Source organism: Staurois parvus, unplaced genomic scaffold (genome assembly GCF_062004578.1).
Source record: "Staurois parvus isolate SC_StPar_1 unplaced genomic scaffold, SC_StPar_1.0 ptg000118l, whole genome shotgun sequence".
In the NCBI taxonomy this organism is placed as follows: Eukaryota; Metazoa; Chordata; class Amphibia; order Anura; family Ranidae; genus Staurois; species Staurois parvus.
Window position 1 is genome coordinate 9529264 of NW_028317914.1, and position 17501 is coordinate 9546764.

The window sequence follows — 17501 nt, forward strand, 5'->3', positions numbered from 1 at the left end:
TTAAATTTGGCTTCACCTACTTGCTGCTATTGGGTTAGAGGCTTAGTCCCCACAAGGAACGAGACTGCGATCTACCCTACTGTCCTCTTTCCTTTTTGTATTATTGCTACTCGGCCTTTTGGCCATGATCAAGTTTAGTATCGACCTAGGCCCTTAGGGGTGTCCCTGCTGTTCAGCTGCGTCGTTGAGAAGTTCTTTGCTCTATCCAAGCCTTTTGGTCCTTGTGGGATACCCTCTGCTCGGCCTGGTAGGATCGTCAATTAAATTTGGCTTCACCTTCTTACTGCTATTGGGTCAGAGGCTTAGTCCCCACAAGGAACGAGACTGCGATCTACCCTCTTTCCTTTCTGTATTATTGCTTCTCGGCCTTGTGGCCATGATCAAGTTTGGTATCGACCTAGGCCCTTAGGGGTGTCCCGGCTGTCCAGCTGCGTCGTTGAGAAGTTCTTCGATCTATCCAAGCCTTTTGGTCCTTGTGGGGTACCCTCTGCTCGGCCTGGTAGGATCGTCAATTAAATTTGGCTTCACCTTCTTGCTGCTATTGGGTTAGAGGCTTAGTCCCCACAAGGAACGAGACTGCGATCTACCCTCTTTCCTTTCTGTATTATTGCTTCTCGGCCCTTTTGGCCATGATCAAGTTTGGTATCGACCTAGGCTCTTAGGGGTGTCCCTGCTGTTCTGCTGCGTCGTTGAGAAGTTCTTTGCTCTATCCAAGCCTTTTGGTCCTTGTGGGATACCCTCTGCTCGGCCTGGTAGGATCGTCAATTAAATTTGGCTTCACCTTCTTACTGCTATTGGGTCAGAGGCTTAGTCCCCACAAGGAACGAGACTGCGATCTACCCTCTTTCCTTTCTGTATTATTGCTTCTCGGCCTTTTGGCCATGAGCAAGTTTGGTATCGACCTAGGCCCTTAGGGGTGTCCCGGCTGTTCAGCTGCGTCGTTGAGAAGTTCTTCGATCTATCCAAGCCTTTTGGTCCTTGTGGGGTACCCTCTGCTCGGCCTGGTAGGATCGTCAATTAAATTTGGCTTCACCTACTTGCTGCTATTGGGTTAGAGGCTTAGTCCCCACAAGGAACGAGACTGCGATCTACCCTACTGTCCTCTTTCCTTTCTGTATTATTGCTACTCGGCCTTTTGGCCATGATCAAGTTTAGTATCGACCTAGGCCCTTAGGGGTGTCCCTGCTGTTCAGCTGCGTCGTTGAGAAGTTCTTTGCTCTATCCAAGCCTTTTGGTCCTTGTGGGATACCCTCTGCTCGGCCTGGTAGGATCGTCAATTAAATTTGGCTTCACCTTCTTACTGCTATTGGGTCAGAGGCTTAGTCCCCACAAGGAACGAGACTGCGATCTACCCTCTTTCCTTTCTGTATTATTGCTTCTCGGCCTTTTGGCCATGATCAAGTTTGGTATCGACCTAGGCCCTTAGGGGTGTCCCGGCTGTTCAGCTGCGTCGTTGAGAAGTTCTTCGATCTATCCAAGCCTTTTGGTCCTTGTGGGGTACCCTCTGCTCGGCCTGGTAGGATCGTCAATTAAATTTGGCTTCACCTACTTGCTGCTATTGGGTTAGAGGCTTAGTCCCCACAAGGAACGAGACTGCGATCTACCCTCTTTCCTTTCTGTATTATTGCTTCTCGGCCTTTTGGCAATGATCAAGTTTGGTATCGACCTAGGCCCTTAGGGGTGTCCCTGCTGTCCAGCTGCGTCGTTGAGAAGTTCTTCGATCTATCCAAGCCTATCGGTCCTTTTGGGGAACCCTCTGCTCAGCCTGGTAGGATCCTCAATTAAATTTGGGCTTCTCCTACTTGCTGCTATTGGGGTAGAAGCTTAGTCCCCACAAGGAAGGAGACTGCGATCTACCATACTGCCCTCTTTCCTATCTGCATTATTGCTTCTCGGCATTTTGGCCATGATCAAGTTTGGTATCTGTGAATAAACTTCACTACAATTGAAACACTTTAGACCTTTCAGACTGAAGGCATCTATGTGGAAGAGAGCTCTGCATTGATTAAAGAAGGGGAAATGTGTCGGGACATTACAGATGATCATTGCTGACCACTGCATCACCCGCCATAAGATAACAGCAACAACCCTTTTAAATCTGTTCTCTGTTTTTTGAATGAAAAGGGTTGTTCTTATGTAGATCTCTGTAAACAAGTCTGGAAAGGAAGAAGGAAGGTTCTAGGATGAGGCTTATCACAAACAGGCATCTAACACAAAAAATACGATGACTAGCATGGAGTAGTTTAGCGTAGTGTAGTTTAGTGTAGGTCCTGCCCTAAAAGAGTCTACCTTGTCGTGGTGGGCAGGCTTGTCATCTTATGGTTAAAAATGTCAAAATTGGAGAAAGAATCCATTGTCTCTGGGCAGTTTCATTTTTGACCATGGGATTCAACAAAAAGACTCTAAGATTTCACTTAGGCAGAGCAGAAAAAAATAGTTATATGTCTAAATTTATAGAAAAAAGATACAGACAGTAATCTGTACAAAACATTTTAAAGTGGCTTTGTATGTTGTCAGAATTTTTAATGTTACACGTTTATTCCTTCTTTTTTATGTCGGCAACATTTCTCTGAATGTAATGTTTAACCACTTCAAGTCCGGACACTTTTACCCCCTTCCTGTCCAGGCCAATTTTCAGCTTTCAGAGGTCCCGTACGACGATCAGTGTTCCACTGTGTACAGAGGACACAACGGGCACTGGATTGCACTGCTGTGCGCTCCAAGGGAGCGCGCACAAGCAGGGGGCGGGAAGGCCATTTATAAACGGCCACCTGACCCTGCACTTTCACCGTCCGGTCATTTATATACAACCGGACGGGAGGTGGTTAATAAATCCTAGCGCTTCATTTAAAGAGTAACTCCACTTTTACGGGGAAATACAAATGACACCTACAATTCCTACACAAATCACATTATCTTTCATTGTTATTAACAAGCAACTTCCCTTCCTAATCTACAGGGGCCCTCCAGGAGGTGTCATTTCCTGCTGTGTAACTGGTAGGCTGATATTCCCACAAGTTGGCACTGACATCAGTCAGATGATGGGCGTCCCCTCCAACAACCATCATCTCTACAGGTTTGCAGACCCTACCACTTTCTCCACAGGTACCCCGCAGGATCAGCCGCCGATCGATCACTGCAAAAGTCGTTCCCGTGTATTTGGTTCAAGAACACACGTGGATCTATCTGCACAATAACAAAAGGTAAGAATCTCCAAACCTTTCACAACCATAAAAATATACATTAATCACCCAGAGGGGAGTGTTGTCCTCTCAACAAAAGTGGAGTTACTCTTTAAAGCAATACAGGACTGAAGATCATTTCTGAATGATTGTCAGCTCTTGTGCCCAGACTTTACATTCCTGCATTAGCACTTCTTGGTCTTTTGATCAAATTTTGCTGCGTCGTTAGCCTGAGGGGTTTCCCTGCTGTCCAGCTACTTCGTTGAGAAGTTCTTCGATCTATCCAAGCCTTTTGGTGCTTGTGCGGTACCCTCTGCTCGGCTTGGTAGGATCGTCAATTAAATTTGGCTTCACCTACTTGCTGCTATTGGGTTAGAGGCTTAGTCCCCACAAGGAACGAGACTGTGATCTACTCTACTGTACTCTTTCCTTTCTGATTTATTGCTTCTCGGCCTTTTGGCCATGATCAAGTTTGTTATCCACCTAGGCCCTTAGGGGTGTCCCTGCTGTTCAGCTGCGTCGTTGAGAAGTTCTTTGCTCTATCCAAGCCTTTTGGTCCTTGTGGGGTACCCTCTGCTCGGCCTGGTAGGATCGTCAATTAAATTTGGCTTCACCTTCTTGCTGCTATTGGGTTAGAGGCTTAGTCCCCGCAAGCAACGAGACTGCGATCTACCCTACTGTCCTCTTTTCTTTCTGTATTATTGCTTCTCGGCCTTTTGGCCATGATCAAGTTTAGTATCGACCTAGGCCCTTAGGGGTGTCCCTGCTGTTCAGCTGCGTCGTTGAGAAGTTCTTTGCTCTATCCAAGCCTTTTGGTCCTTGTGGGATACCCTCTGCTCGGCCTGGTAGGATCGTCAATTAAATTTGGCTTCACCTTCTTACTGCTATTGGGTCAGAGGCTTAGTCCCCACAAGGAACGAGCCTGCGATCTACCCTCTTTCCTTTCTGTATTATTGCTTCTCGGCCTTTTGGCCATGATCAAGTTTGGTATCGACCTAGGCCCTTAGGGGTGTCCCGGCTGTTCAGCTGCGTCGTTGAGAAGTTCTTCGATCTATCCAAGCCTTTTGGTCCTTGTGGGGTACCCTCTGCTCGGCCTGGTAGGATCGTCAATTAAATTTGGCTTCACCTACTTGCTGCTATTGGGTTAGAGGCTTTGTCCCCACAAGGAACGAGACTGCGATCTACCCTACTGTCCTCTTTCCTTTTTGTATTATTGCTACTCGGCCTTTTGGCCATGATCAAGTTTAGTATCGACCTAGGCCCTTAGGGGTGTCCCTGCTGTTCAGCTGCGTCGTTGAGAAGTTCTTTGCTCTATCCAAGCCTTTTGGTCCTTGTGGGATACCCTCTGCTCGGCCTGGTAGGATCGTCAATTAAATTTGGCTTCACCTTCTTACTGCTATTGGGTCAGAGGCTTAGTCCCCACAAGGAACGAGACTGCGATCTATCCTCTTTCCTTTCTGTATTATTGCTTCTCGGCCTTGTGGCCATGATCAAGTTTGGTATCGACCTAGGCCCTTAGGGGTGTCCCGGCTGTCCAGCTGCGTCGTTGAGAAGTTCTTCGATCTATCCAAGCCTTTTGGTCCTTGTGTGGTACCCTCTGCTCGGCCTGGTAGGATCGTCAATTAAATTTGGCTTCACCTTCTTGCTGCTATTGGGTTAGAGGCTTAGTCCCCACAAGGAACGAGACTGCGATCTACCCTCTTTCCTTTCTGTATTATTGCTTCTCGGCCCTTTTGGCCATGATCAAGTTTGGTATCGACCTAGGCTCTTAGGGGTGTCCCTGCTGTTCAGCTGCGTCGTTGAGAAGTTCTTTGCTCTATCCAAGCCTTTTGGTCCTTGTGGGATACCCTCTGCTCGGCCTGGTAGGATCGTCAATTAAATTTGGCTTCATCTTCTTACTGCTATTGGGTCAGAGGCTTAGTCCCCACAAGGAACGAGACTGCGATCTACCCTCTTTCCTTTCTGTATTATTGCTTCTCGGCCTTTTGGCCATGATCAAGTTTGGTATCGACCTAGGCCCTTAGGGGTGTCCCGGCTGTTCAGCTGCGTCGTTGAGAAGTTCTTCGATCTATCCAAGCCTTTTGGTCCTTGTGGGGTACCCTCTGCTCGGCCTGGTAGGATCGTCAATTAAATTTGGCTTCACCTACTTGCTGCTATTGGGTTAGAGGCTTAGTCCCCACAAGGAACGAGACTGCGATCTACCCTACTGTCCTCTTTCCTTTCTGTATTATTGCTACTCGGCCTTTTGGCCATGATCAAGTTTAGTATCGACCTAGGCCCTTAGGGGTGTCCCTGCTGTTCAGCTGCGTCGTTGAGAAGTTCTTTGCTCTATCCAAGCCTTTTGGTCCTTATGGGATACCCTCTGCTCGGCCTGGTAGGATCGTCAATTAAATTTGGCTTCACCTTCTTACTGCTATTGGGTCAGAGGCTTAGTTCCCACAAGGAACGAGACTGCGATCTACCCTCTTTCCTTTCTGTATTATTGCTTCTCGGCCTTGTGGCCATGATCAAGTTTGGTATCGACCTAGGCCCTTAGGGGTGTCCCGGCTGTCCAGCAGCGTCGTTGAGAAGTTCTTCGATCTATCCAAGCCTTTTGGTCCTTGTGGGGTACCCTCTGCTCGGCCTGGTAGGATCGTCAATTAAATTTGGCTTCACCTTCTTGCTGCTATTGGGTTAGAGGCTTAGTCCCCACAAGGAACGAGACTGCGATCTACCCTCTTTCCTTTCTGTATTATTGCTTCTCGGCCTTGTGGCCATGATCAAGTTTGGTATCGACCTAGGCCCTTAGGGGTGTCCCGGCTGTCCAGCAGCGTCGTTGAGAAGTTCTTCGATCTATCCAAGCCTTTTGGTCCTTGTGGGGTACCCTCTGCTCGGCCTGGTAGGATCGTCAATTAAATTTGGCTTCACCTACTTGCTGCTATTGTGTTAGAGGCTTAGTCCCCACAAGGAACGAGACTGCGATCTACCCTACTGTCCTCTTTCCTTTCTGTATTATTGCTACTCGGCCTTTTGGCCATGATCAAGTTTAGTATCGACCTAGGCCCTTAGGGGTGTCTCTGCTGTCCATCTGCGTCGTTAAGAAGTTCTTCGATCTATCCAAGCCTTTTGGTCCTTGTGGGGTACCCTCTGCTCGGCCTGGTAGGATCGTCAACTAAATTTGGCTTCACCTACTTGCTGCTATTGTGTTAGAGGCTTAGTCCCCACAAGAAACGAGACTGCGATCTACCCTCTTTCCTTTCTGTATTATTGCTTCTCGGCCTTTTGGCTATGATCAAGTTTGTTATCCACCTAGGCCCTTAGGGGTGTCCCTGCTGTTCAGCTGCGTCGTTGAGAAGTTCTTTGCTCTATCCAAGCCTTTTGGTCTTTGTGGGGTACCCTCTGCTCGGCCTGGTAGGATCGTCAATTAAATTTGGCTTCACCTTCTTGCTGCTATTGGGTTAGAGGCTTAGTCCCCGCAAGCAACGAGACTGCGATCTACCCTACTGTCCTCTTTTCTTTCTGTATTATTGCTTCTCGGCCTTTTGGCCATGATCAAGTTTAGTATCGACCTAGGCCCTTAGGGGTGTCCCTGCTGTTCAGCTGCGTCGTTGAGAAGTTCTTTGCTCTATCCAAGCCTTTTGGTCCTTGTGGGATACCCTCTGCTCGGCCTGGTAGGATCGTCAATTAAATTTGGCTTCACCTTCTTACTGCTATTGGGTCAGAGGCTTAGTCCCCACAAGGAACGAGACTGCGATCTACCCTCTTTCCTTTCTGTATTATTGCTTCTCGGCCTTTTGGCCATGATCAAGTTTGGTATCGACCTAGGCCCTTCGGGGTGTCCCGGCTGTTCAGCTGCGTCGTTGAGAAGTTCTTCGATCTATCCAAGCCTTTTGGTCCTTGTGGGGTACCCTCTGCTCGGCCTGGTAGGATCGTCAATTAAATTTGGCTTCACCTACTTGCTGCTATTGGGTTAGAGGCTTAGTCCCCACAAGGAACGAGACTGCGATCTACCCTACTGTCCTCTTTCCTTTTTGTATTATTGCTACTCGGCCTTTTGGCCATGATCAAGTTTAGTATCGACCTAGGCCCTTAGGGGTGTCCCTGCTGTTCAGCTGCGTCGTTGAGAAGTTCTTTGCTCTATCCAAGCCTTTTGGTCCTTGTGGGATACCCTCTGCTCGGCCTGGTAGGATCATCAATTAAATTTGGCTTCACCTTCTTACTGCTATTGGGTCAGAGGCTTAGTCCCCACAAGGAACGAGACTGCGATCTACCCTCTTTCCTTTCTGTATTATTGCTTCTCGGCCTTGTGGCCATGATCAAGTTTGGTATCGACCTAGGCCCTTAGGGGTGTCCCGGCTGTCCAGCTGCGTCGTTGAGAAGTTCTTCGATCTATCCAAGCCTTTTGGTCCTTGTGGGGTACCCTCTGCTCGGCCTGGTAGGATCGTCAATTAAATTTGGCTTCACCTTCTTGCTGCTATTGGGTTAGAGGCTTAGTCCCCACAAGGAACGAGACTGCGATCTACCCTCTTTCCTTTCTGTATTATTGCTTCTCGGCCCTTTTGGCCATGATCAAGTTTGGTATCGACCTAGGCTCTTAGGGGTGTCCCTGCTGTTCAGCTGCGTCGTTGAGAAGTTCTTTGCTCTATCCAAGCCTTTTGGTCCTTGTGGGATACCCTCTGCTCGGCCTGGTAGGATCGTCAATTAAATTTGGCTTCACCTTCTTACTGCTATTGGGTCAGAGGCTTAGTCCCCACAAGGAACGAGACTGCGATCTACCCTCTTTCCTTTCTGTATTATTGCTTCTCGGCCTTTTGGCCATGATCAAGTTTGGTATCGACCTAGGCCCTTAGGGGTGTCCCGGCTGTTCAGCTGCGTCGTTGAGAAGTTCTTCGATCTATCCAAGCCTTTTGGTCCTTGTGGGGTACCCTCTGCTCGGCCTGGTAGGATCGTCAATTAAATTTGGCTTCACCTACTTGCTGCTATTGGGTTAGAGGCTTAGTCCCCACAAGGAACGAGACTGCGATCTACCCTACTGTCCTCTTTCCTTTCTGTATTATTGCTACTCGGCCTTTTGGCCATGATCAAGTTTAGTATCGACCTAGGCCCTTAGGGGTGTCCCTGCTGTTCAGCTGCGTCGTTGAGAAGTTCTTTGCTCTATCCAAGCCTTTTGGTCCTTGTGGGATACCCTCTGCTCGGCCTGGTAGGATCGTCAATTAAATTTGGCTTCACCTTCTTACTGCTATTGGGTCAGAGGCTTAGTCCCCACAAGGAACGAGACTGCGATCTACCCTCTTTCCTTTCTGTATTATTGCTTCTCGGCCTTTTGGCCATGATCAAGTTTGGTATCGACCTAGGCCCTTAGGGGTGTCCCGGCTGTTCAGCTGCGTCGTTGAGAAGTTCTTCGATCTATCCAAGCCTTTTGGTCCTTGTGGGGTACCCTCTGCTCGGCCTGGTAGGATCGTCAATTAAATTTGGCTTCACCTACTTGCTGCTATTGGGTTAGAGGCTTAGTCCCCACAAGGAACGAGACTGCGATCTACCCTCTTTCCGTTCTGTATTATTGCTTCTCGGCCTTTTGGCAATGATCAAGTTTGGTATCGACCTAGGCCCTTAGGGGTGTCCCTGCTGTTCAGCTGCGTCGTTGAGAAGTTCTTCGATCTATCCAAGCCTATCGGTCCTTTTGGGGAACCCTCTGCTCAGCCTGGTAGGATCCTCAATTAAATTTGGGCTTCTCCTACTTGCTGCTATTGGGGTAGAAGCTTAGTCCCCACAAGGAAGGAGACTGCGATCTACCATACTGCCCTCTTTCCTATCTGCATTATTGCTTCTCGGCCTTTTGGCCATGATCAAGTTTGGTATCTGTGAATAAACTTCACTACAATTGAAACACTTTAGACCTTTCAGACTGAAGGCATCTATGTGGAAGAGAGCTCTGCATTGATTAAAGAAGGGGAAATGTGTCGGGACATTACAGATGATCATTGCTGACCACTGCATCACCCGCCATAAGATAACAGCAACAACCCTTTTAAATCTGTTCTCTGTTTTTTGAATGAAAAGGGTTGTTCTTATGTAGATCTCTGTAAACAAGTCTGGAAAGGAAGAAGGAAGGTTCTAGGATGAGGCTTATCACAAACAGGCATCTAACACAAAAAATACGATGACTAGCATGGAGTAGTTTAGCGTAGTGTAGTTTAGTGTAGGTCCTGCCCTAAAAGAGTCTACCTTGTCGTGGTGGGCAGGCTTGTCATCTTATGGTTAAAAATGTCAAAATTGGAGAAAGAATCCATTGTCTCTGGGCTGTTTCATTTTTGACCATGGGATTCAACTAAAAGACTCTAAGATTTCACTTAGGCAGAGCAGAAAAAAATAGTTATATGTCTATATTTATAGAAAAAAGATACAGACAGTAATCTGTACAAAACATTTTAAAGTGGATTTGTATGTTGTCAGAATTTTTAATGTTACACGTTTATTCCTTCTTTTTTATGTCGGCAACATTTCTCTGAATGTAATGTTTAACCACTTCAAGTCCGGACACTTTTACCCCCTTCCTGTCCAGGCCAATTTTCAGCTTTCAGAGGTCCCGTACGACGATCAGTGTTCCACTGTGTACAGAGGACACAACGGGCACTGGATTGCACTGCTGTGTGCTCCAAGGGAGCGCGCACAAGCAGGGGTCGGGAAGGCCATTTATAAACGGCCACCTGACCCTGCACTTTCACCGTCCGGTCATTTATATACAACCGGACGGGAGGTGGTTAATAAATCCTAGCGCTTCATTTAAAGAGTAACTCCACTTTTACGGGGAAATACAAATGACACCTACAATTCCTACACAAATCACATTATCTTTCATTGTTATTAACAAGCAACTTCCCTTCCTAATCTACAGGGGCCCTCCAGGAGGTGTCATTTCCTGCTGTGTAACTGGTAGGCTGATATTCCCACAAGTTGGCACTGACATCAGTCAGATGATGGGCGTCCCCTCCAACAACCATCATCTCTACAGGTTTGCAGACCCTACCACTTTCTCCACAGGTACCCCGCAGGATCAGCCGCCGATCGATCACTGCAAAAGTCGTTCCCGTGTATTTGGTTCAAGAACACACGTGGATCTATCTGCACAATAACAAAAGGTAAGAATCTCCAAACCTTTCACAACCATAAAAATATACATTAATCACCCAGAGGGGAGTGTTGTCCTCTCAACAAAAGTGGAGTTACTCTTTAAAGCAATACAGGACTGAAGATCATTTCTGAATGATTGTCAGCTCTTGTGCCCAGACTTTACATTCCTGCATTAGCACTTCTTGGTCTTTTGATCAAATTTTGCTGCGTCGTTAGCCTGAGGGGTTTCCCTGCTGTCCAGCTACTTCGTTGAGAAGTTCTTCGATCTATCCAAGCCTTTTGGTGCTTGTGCGGTACCCTCTGCTCGGCTTGGTAGGATCGTCAATTAAATTTGGCTTCACCTACTTGCTGCTATTGGGTTAGAGGCTTAGTCCCCACAAGGAACGAGACTGTGATCTACTCTACTGTACTCTTTCCTTTCTGATTTATTGCTTCTCGGCCTTTTGGCCATGATCAAGTTTGTTATCCACCTAGGCCCTTAGGGGTGTCCCTGCTGTTCAGCTGCGTCGTTGAGAAGTTCTTTGCTCTATCCAAGCCTTTTGGTCCTTGTGGGGTACCCTCTGCTCGGCCTGGTAGGATCGTCAATTAAATTTGGCTTCACCTTCTTGCTGCTATTGGGTTAGAGGCTTAGTCCCCGCAAGCAACGAGACTGCGATCTACCCTACTGTCCTCTTTTCTTTCTGTATTATTGCTTCTCGGCCTTTTGGCCATGATCAAGTTTAGTATCGACCTAGGCCCTTAGGGGTGTCCCTGCTGTTCAGCTGCATCGTTGAGAAGTTCTTTGCTCTATCCAAGCCTTTTGGTCCTTGTGGGATACCCTCTGCTCGGCCTGGTAGGATCGTCAATTAAATTTGGCTTCACCTTCTTACTGCTATTGGGTCAGAGGCTTAGTCCCCACAAGGAACGAGCCTGCGATCTACCCTCTTTCCTTTCTGTATTATTGCTTCTCGGCCTTTTGGCCATGATCAAGTTTGGTATCGACCTAGGCCCTTAGGGGTGTCCCGGCTGTTCAGCTGCGTCGTTGAGAAGTTCTTCGATCTATCCAAGCCTTTTGGTCCTTGTGGGGTACCCTCTGCTCGGCCTGGTAGGATCGTCAATTAAATTTGGCTTCACCTACTTGCTGCTATTGGGTTAGAGGCTTAGTCCCCACAAGGAACGAGACTGCGATCTACCCTACTGTCCTCTTTCCTTTCTGTATTATTGCTACTCGGCCTTTTGGCCATGATCAAGTTTAGTATCGACCTAGGCCCTTAGGGGTGTCCCTGCTGTTCAGCTGCGTCGTTGAGAAATTCTTTGCTCTATCCAAGCCTTTTGGTCCTTGTGGGATACCCTCTGCTCGGCCTGGTAGGATCGTCAATTAAATTTGGCTTCACCTTCTTACTGCTATTGGGTCAGAGGCTTAGTTCCCACAAGGAACGAGACTGCGATCTACCCTCTTTCCTTTCTGTATTATTGCTTCTCGGCCTTGTGGCCATGATCAAGTTTGGTATCGACCTAGGCCCTTAGGGGTGTCCCGGCTGTCCAGCAGCGTCGTTGAGAAGTTCTTCGATCTATCCAAGCCTTTTGGTCCTTGTGGGGTACCCTCTGCTCGGCCTGGTAGGATCGTCAATTAAATTTGGCTTCACCTTCTTGCTGCTATTGGGTTAGAGGCTTAGTCCCCACAAGGAACGAGACTGCGATCTACCCTCTTTCCTTTCTGTATTACTGCTTCTCGGCCTTGTGGCCATGATCAAGTTTGGTATCGACCTAGGCCCTTAGGGGTGTCCCGGCTGTCCAGCAGCGTCGTTGAGAAGTTCTTCGATCTATCCAAGCCTTTTGGTCCTTGTGGGGTACCCTCTGCTCGGCCTGTTAGGATCGTCAATTAAATTTGGCTTCACCTACTTGCTGCTATTGGGTTAGAGGCTTAGTCCCCACAAGGAACGAGACTGCGATCTACCCTACTGTCCTCTTTCCTTTCTGTATTATTGCTACTCGGCCTTTTGGCCATGATCAAGTTTAGTATCGACCTAGGCCCTTAGGGGTGTCTCTGCTGTCCATCTGCGTCGTTAAGAAGTTCTTCGATCTATCCAAGCCCTTTGGTCTTTTTGGGGTACCCTTTGCTCGGCCTGGTAGGATCGTCAATAAAATTTGGCTTCACCTACTAGCTGCTATTGGGTTAGAGGCTTAGTCCCCACAAGGAACGAGACTGCGATCTTCCCTACTGTCCTCTTTTCTTTCTGCAATATTGCTTCTCGGCCTTTTGGCCATGATCAAGTTTGGTATCTACCTAGGCTCTTAGGGGTGTCCCTGCTATCCAGCTTCGTCGTTGAGAAGTTCTTCGATCTATCCAAGCCTTTTGGACCTTTTGGGGTACCCTCTGCTCGGCCTGGTAGGATCGTCAACTAAATTTGGCTTCACCTACTTGCTGCTATTGTGTTAGAGGCTTAGTCCCCACAAGAAACGAGACTGCGATCTACCCTCTTTCCTTTCTGTATTATTGCTTCTCGGCCTTTTGGCTATGATCAAGTTTGTTATCCACCTAGGCCCTTAGGGGTGTCCCTGCTGTTCAGCTGCGTCGTTGAGAAGTTCTTTGCTCTATCCAAGCCTTTTGGTCTTTGTGGGGTACCCTCTGCTCGGCCTGGTAGGATCGTCAATTAAATTTGGCTTCACCTTCTTGCTGCTATTGGGTTAGAGGCTTAGTCCCCGCAAGCAACGAGACTGCGATCTACCCTACTGTCCTCTTTTCTTTCTGTATTATTGCTTCTCGGCCTTTTGGCCATGATCAAGTTTAGTATCGACCTAGGCCCTTAGGGGTGTCCCTGCTGTTCAGCTGCGTCGTTGAGAAGTTCTTTACTCTATCCAAGCCTTTTGGTCCTTGTGGGGTACCCTCTGCTCGGCCTGGTAGGATCGTCAATTAAATTTGGCTTCACCTTCTTACTGCTATTGGGTCAGAGGCTTAGTCCCCACAAGGAACGAGCCTGCGATCTACCCTCTTTCCTTTCTGTATTATTGCTTCTCGGCCTTTTGGCCATGATCAAGTTTGGTATCGACCTAGGCCCTTAGGGGTGTCCCGGCTGTTCAGCTGCGTCGTTGAGAAGTTCTTCGATCTATCCAAGCCTTTTGGTCCTTGTGGGGTACCCTCTGCTCGGCCTGGTAGGATCGTCAATTAAATTTGGCTTCACCTACTTGCTGCTATTGGGTTAGAGGCTTTGTCCCCACAAGGAACGAGACTGCGATCTACCCTACTGTCCTCTTTCCTTTTTGTATTATTGCTACTCGGCCTTTTGGCCATGATCAAGTTTAGTATCGACCTAGGCCCTTAGGGGTGTCCCTGCTGTTCAGCTGCGTCGTTGAGAAGTTCTTTGCTCTATCCAAGCCTTTTGGTCCTTGTGGGATACCCTCTGCTCGGCCTGGTAGGATCGTCAATTAAATTTGGCTTCACCTTCTTACTGCTATTGGGTCAGAGGCTTAGTCCCCACAAGGAACGAGACTGCGATCTATCCTCTTTCCTTTCTGTATTATTGCTTCTCGGCCTTGTGGCCATGATCAAGTTTGGTATCGACCTAGGCCCTTAGGGGTGTCCCGGCTGTCCAGCTGCGTCGTTGAGAAGTTCTTCGATCTATCCAAGCCTTTTGGTCCTTGTGTGGTACCCTCTGCTCGGCCTGGTAGGATCGTCAATTAAATTTGGCTTCACCTTCTTGCTGCTATTGGGTTAGAGGCTTAGTCCCCACAAGGAACGAGACTGCGATCTACCCTCTTTCCTTTCTGTATTATTGCTTCTCGGCCCTTTTGGCCATGATCAAGTTTGGTATCGACCTAGGCTCTTAGGGGTGTCCCTGCTGTTCAGCTGCGTCGTTGAGAAGTTCTTTGCTCTATCCAAGCCTTTTGGTCCTTGTGGGATACCCTCTGCTCGGCCTGGTAGGATCGTCAATTAAATTTGGCTTCATCTTCTTACTGCTATTGGGTCAGAGGCTTAGTCCCCACAAGGAACGAGACTGCGATCTACCCTCTTTCCTTTCTGTATTATTGCTTCTCGGCCTTTTGGCCATGATCAAGTTTGGTATCGACCTAGGCCCTTAGGGGTGTCCCGGCTGTTCAGCTGCGTCGTTGAGAAGTTCTTCGATCTATCCAAGCCTTTTGGTCCTTGTGGGGTACCCTCTGCTCGGCCTGGTAGGATCGTCAATTAAATTTGGCTTCACCTACTTGCTGCTATTGGGTTAGAGGCTTAGTCCCCACAAGGAACGAGACTGCGATCTACCCTACTGTCCTCTTTCCTTTCTGTATTATTGCTACTCGGCCTTTTGGCCATGATCAAGTTTAGTATCGACCTAGGCCCTTAGGGGTGTCCCTGCTGTTCAGCTGCGTCGTTGAGAAGTTCTTTGCTCTATCCAAGCCTTTTGGTCCTTATGGGATACCCTCTGCTCGGCCTGGTAGGATCGTCAATTAAATTTGGCTTCACCTTCTTACTGCTATTGGGTCAGAGGCTTAGTTCCCACAAGGAACGAGACTGCGATCTACCCTCTTTCCTTTCTGTATTATTGCTTCTCGGCCTTGTGGCCATGATCAAGTTTGGTATCGACCTAGGCCCTTAGGGGTGTCCCGGCTGTCCAGCAGCGTCGTTGAGAAGTTCTTCGATCTATCCAAGCCTTTTGGTCCTTGTGGGGTACCCTCTGCTCGGCCTGGTAGGATCGTCAATTAAATTTGGCTTCACCTTCTTGCTGCTATTGGGTTAGAGGCTTAGTCCCCACAAGGAACGAGACTGCGATCTACCCTCTTTCCTTTCTGTATTATTGCTTCTCGGCCTTGTGGCCATGATCAAGTTTGGTATCGACCTAGGCCCTTAGGGGTGTCCCGGCTGTCCAGCAGCGTCGTTGAGAAGTTCTTCGATCTATCCAAGCCTTTTGGTCCTTGTGGGGTACCCTCTGCTCGGCCTGGTAGGATCGTCAATTAAATTTGGCTTCACCTACTTGCTGCTATTGTGTTAGAGGCTTAGTCCCCACAAGGAACGAGACTGCGATCTACCCTACTGTCCTCTTTCCTTTCTGTATTATTGCTACTCGGCCTTTTGGCCATGATCAAGTTTAGTATCGACCTAGGCCCTTAGGGGTGTCTCTGCTGTCCATCTGCGTCGTTAAGAAGTTCTTCGATCTATCCAAGCCTTTTGGTCCTTGTGGGGTACCCTCTGCTCGGCCTGGTAGGATCGTCAACTAAATTTGGCTTCACCTACTTGCTGCTATTGTGTTAGAGGCTTAGTCCCCACAAGAAACGAGACTGCGATCTACCCTCTTTCCTTTCTGTATTATTGCTTCTCGGCCTTTTGGCTATGATCAAGTTTGTTATCCACCTAGGCCCTTAGGGGTGTCCCTGCTGTTCAGCTGCGTCGTTGAGAAGTTCTTTGCTCTATCCAAGCCTTTTGGTCTTTGTGGGGTACCCTCTGCTCGGCCTGGTAGGATCGTCAATTAAATTTGGCTTCACCTTCTTGCTGCTATTGGGTTAGAGGCTTAGTCCCCGCAAGCAACGAGACTGCGATCTACCCTACTGTCCTCTTTTCTTTCTGTATTATTGCTTCTCGGCCTTTTGGCCATGATCAAGTTTAGTATCGACCTAGGCCCTTAGGGGTGTCCCTGCTGTTCAGCTGCGTCGTTGAGAAGTTCTTTGCTCTATCCAAGCCTTTTGGTCCTTGTGGGATACCCTCTGCTCGGCCTGGTAGGATCGTCAATTAAATTTGGCTTCACCTTCTTACTGCTATTGGGTCAGCGGCTTAGTCCCCACAAGGAACGAGACTGCGATCTACCCTCTTTCCTTTCTGTATTATTGCTTCTCGGCCCTTTTGGCCATGATCAAGTTTGGTATCGACCTAGGCTCTTAGGGGTGTCCCTGCTGTTCAGCTGCGTCGTTGAGAAGTTCTTTGCTCTATCCAAGCCTTTTGGTCCTTGTGGGATACCCTCTGCTCGGCCTGGTAGGATCGTCAATTAAATTTGGCTTCACCTTCTTACTGCTATTGGGTCAGAGGCTTAGTCCCCACAAGGAACGAGACTGCGATCTACCCTCTTTCCTTTCTGTATTATTGCTTCTCGGCCTTTTGGCCATGATCAAGTTTGGTATCGACCTAGGCCCTTAGGGGTGTCCCGGCTGTTCAGCTGCGTCGTTGAGAAGTTCTTCGATCTATCCAAGCCTTTTGGTCCTTGTGGGGTACCCTCTGCTCGGCCTGGTAGGATCGTCAATTAAATTTGGCTTCACCTACTTGCTGCTATTGGGTTAGAGGCTTAGTCCCCACAAGGAACGAGACTGCGATCTACCCTACTGTCCTCTTTCCTTTCTGTATTATTGCTACTCGGCCTTTTGGCCATGATCAAGTTTAGTATCGACCTAGGCCCTTAGGGGTGTCCCAGCTGTTCTGCTGCGTCGTTGAGAAGTTCTTTGCTCTATCCAAGCCTTTTGGTCCTTGTGGGATACCCTCTGCTCGGCCTGGTAGGATCGTCAATTAAATTTGGCTTCACCTTCTTACTGCTATTGGGTCAGAGGCTTAGTTCCCACAAGGAACGAGACTGCGATCTACCCTCTTTCCTTTCTGTATTATTGCTTCTCGGCCTTGTGGCCATGATCAAGTTTGGTATCGACCTAGGCCCTTAGGGGTGTCCCGGCTGTCCAGCAGCGTCGTTGAGAAGTTCTTCGATCTATCCAAGCCTTTTGGTCCTTGTGGGGTACCCTCTGCTCGGCCTGGTAGGATCGTCAATTAAATTTGGCTTCACCTACTTGCTGCTATTGGGTTAGAGGCTTAGTCCCCACAAGGAACGAGACTGCGATCTACCCTCTTTCCTTTCTGTATTATTGCTTCTCGGCCTTTTGGCAATGATCAAGTTTGGTATCGACCTAGGCCCTTAGGGGTGTCCCTGCTGTCCAGCTGCGTCGTTGAGAAGTTCTTCGATCTATCCAAGCCTTTTGGTCCTTGTGGGATACCCTCTGCTCGGCCTGGTAGGATCATCAATTAAATTTGGCTTCACCTTCTTACTGCTATTGGGTCAGAGGCTTAGTCCCCACAAGGAACGAGACTGCGATCTACCCTCTTTCCTTTCTGTATTATTGCTTCTCGGCCTTGTGGCCATGATCAAGTTTGGTATCGACCTAGGCCCTTAGGGGTGTCCCGGCTGTCCAGCTGCGTCGTTGAGAAGTTCTTCGATCTATCCAAGCCTTTTGGTCCTTGTGGGGTACCCTCTGCTCGGCCTGGTA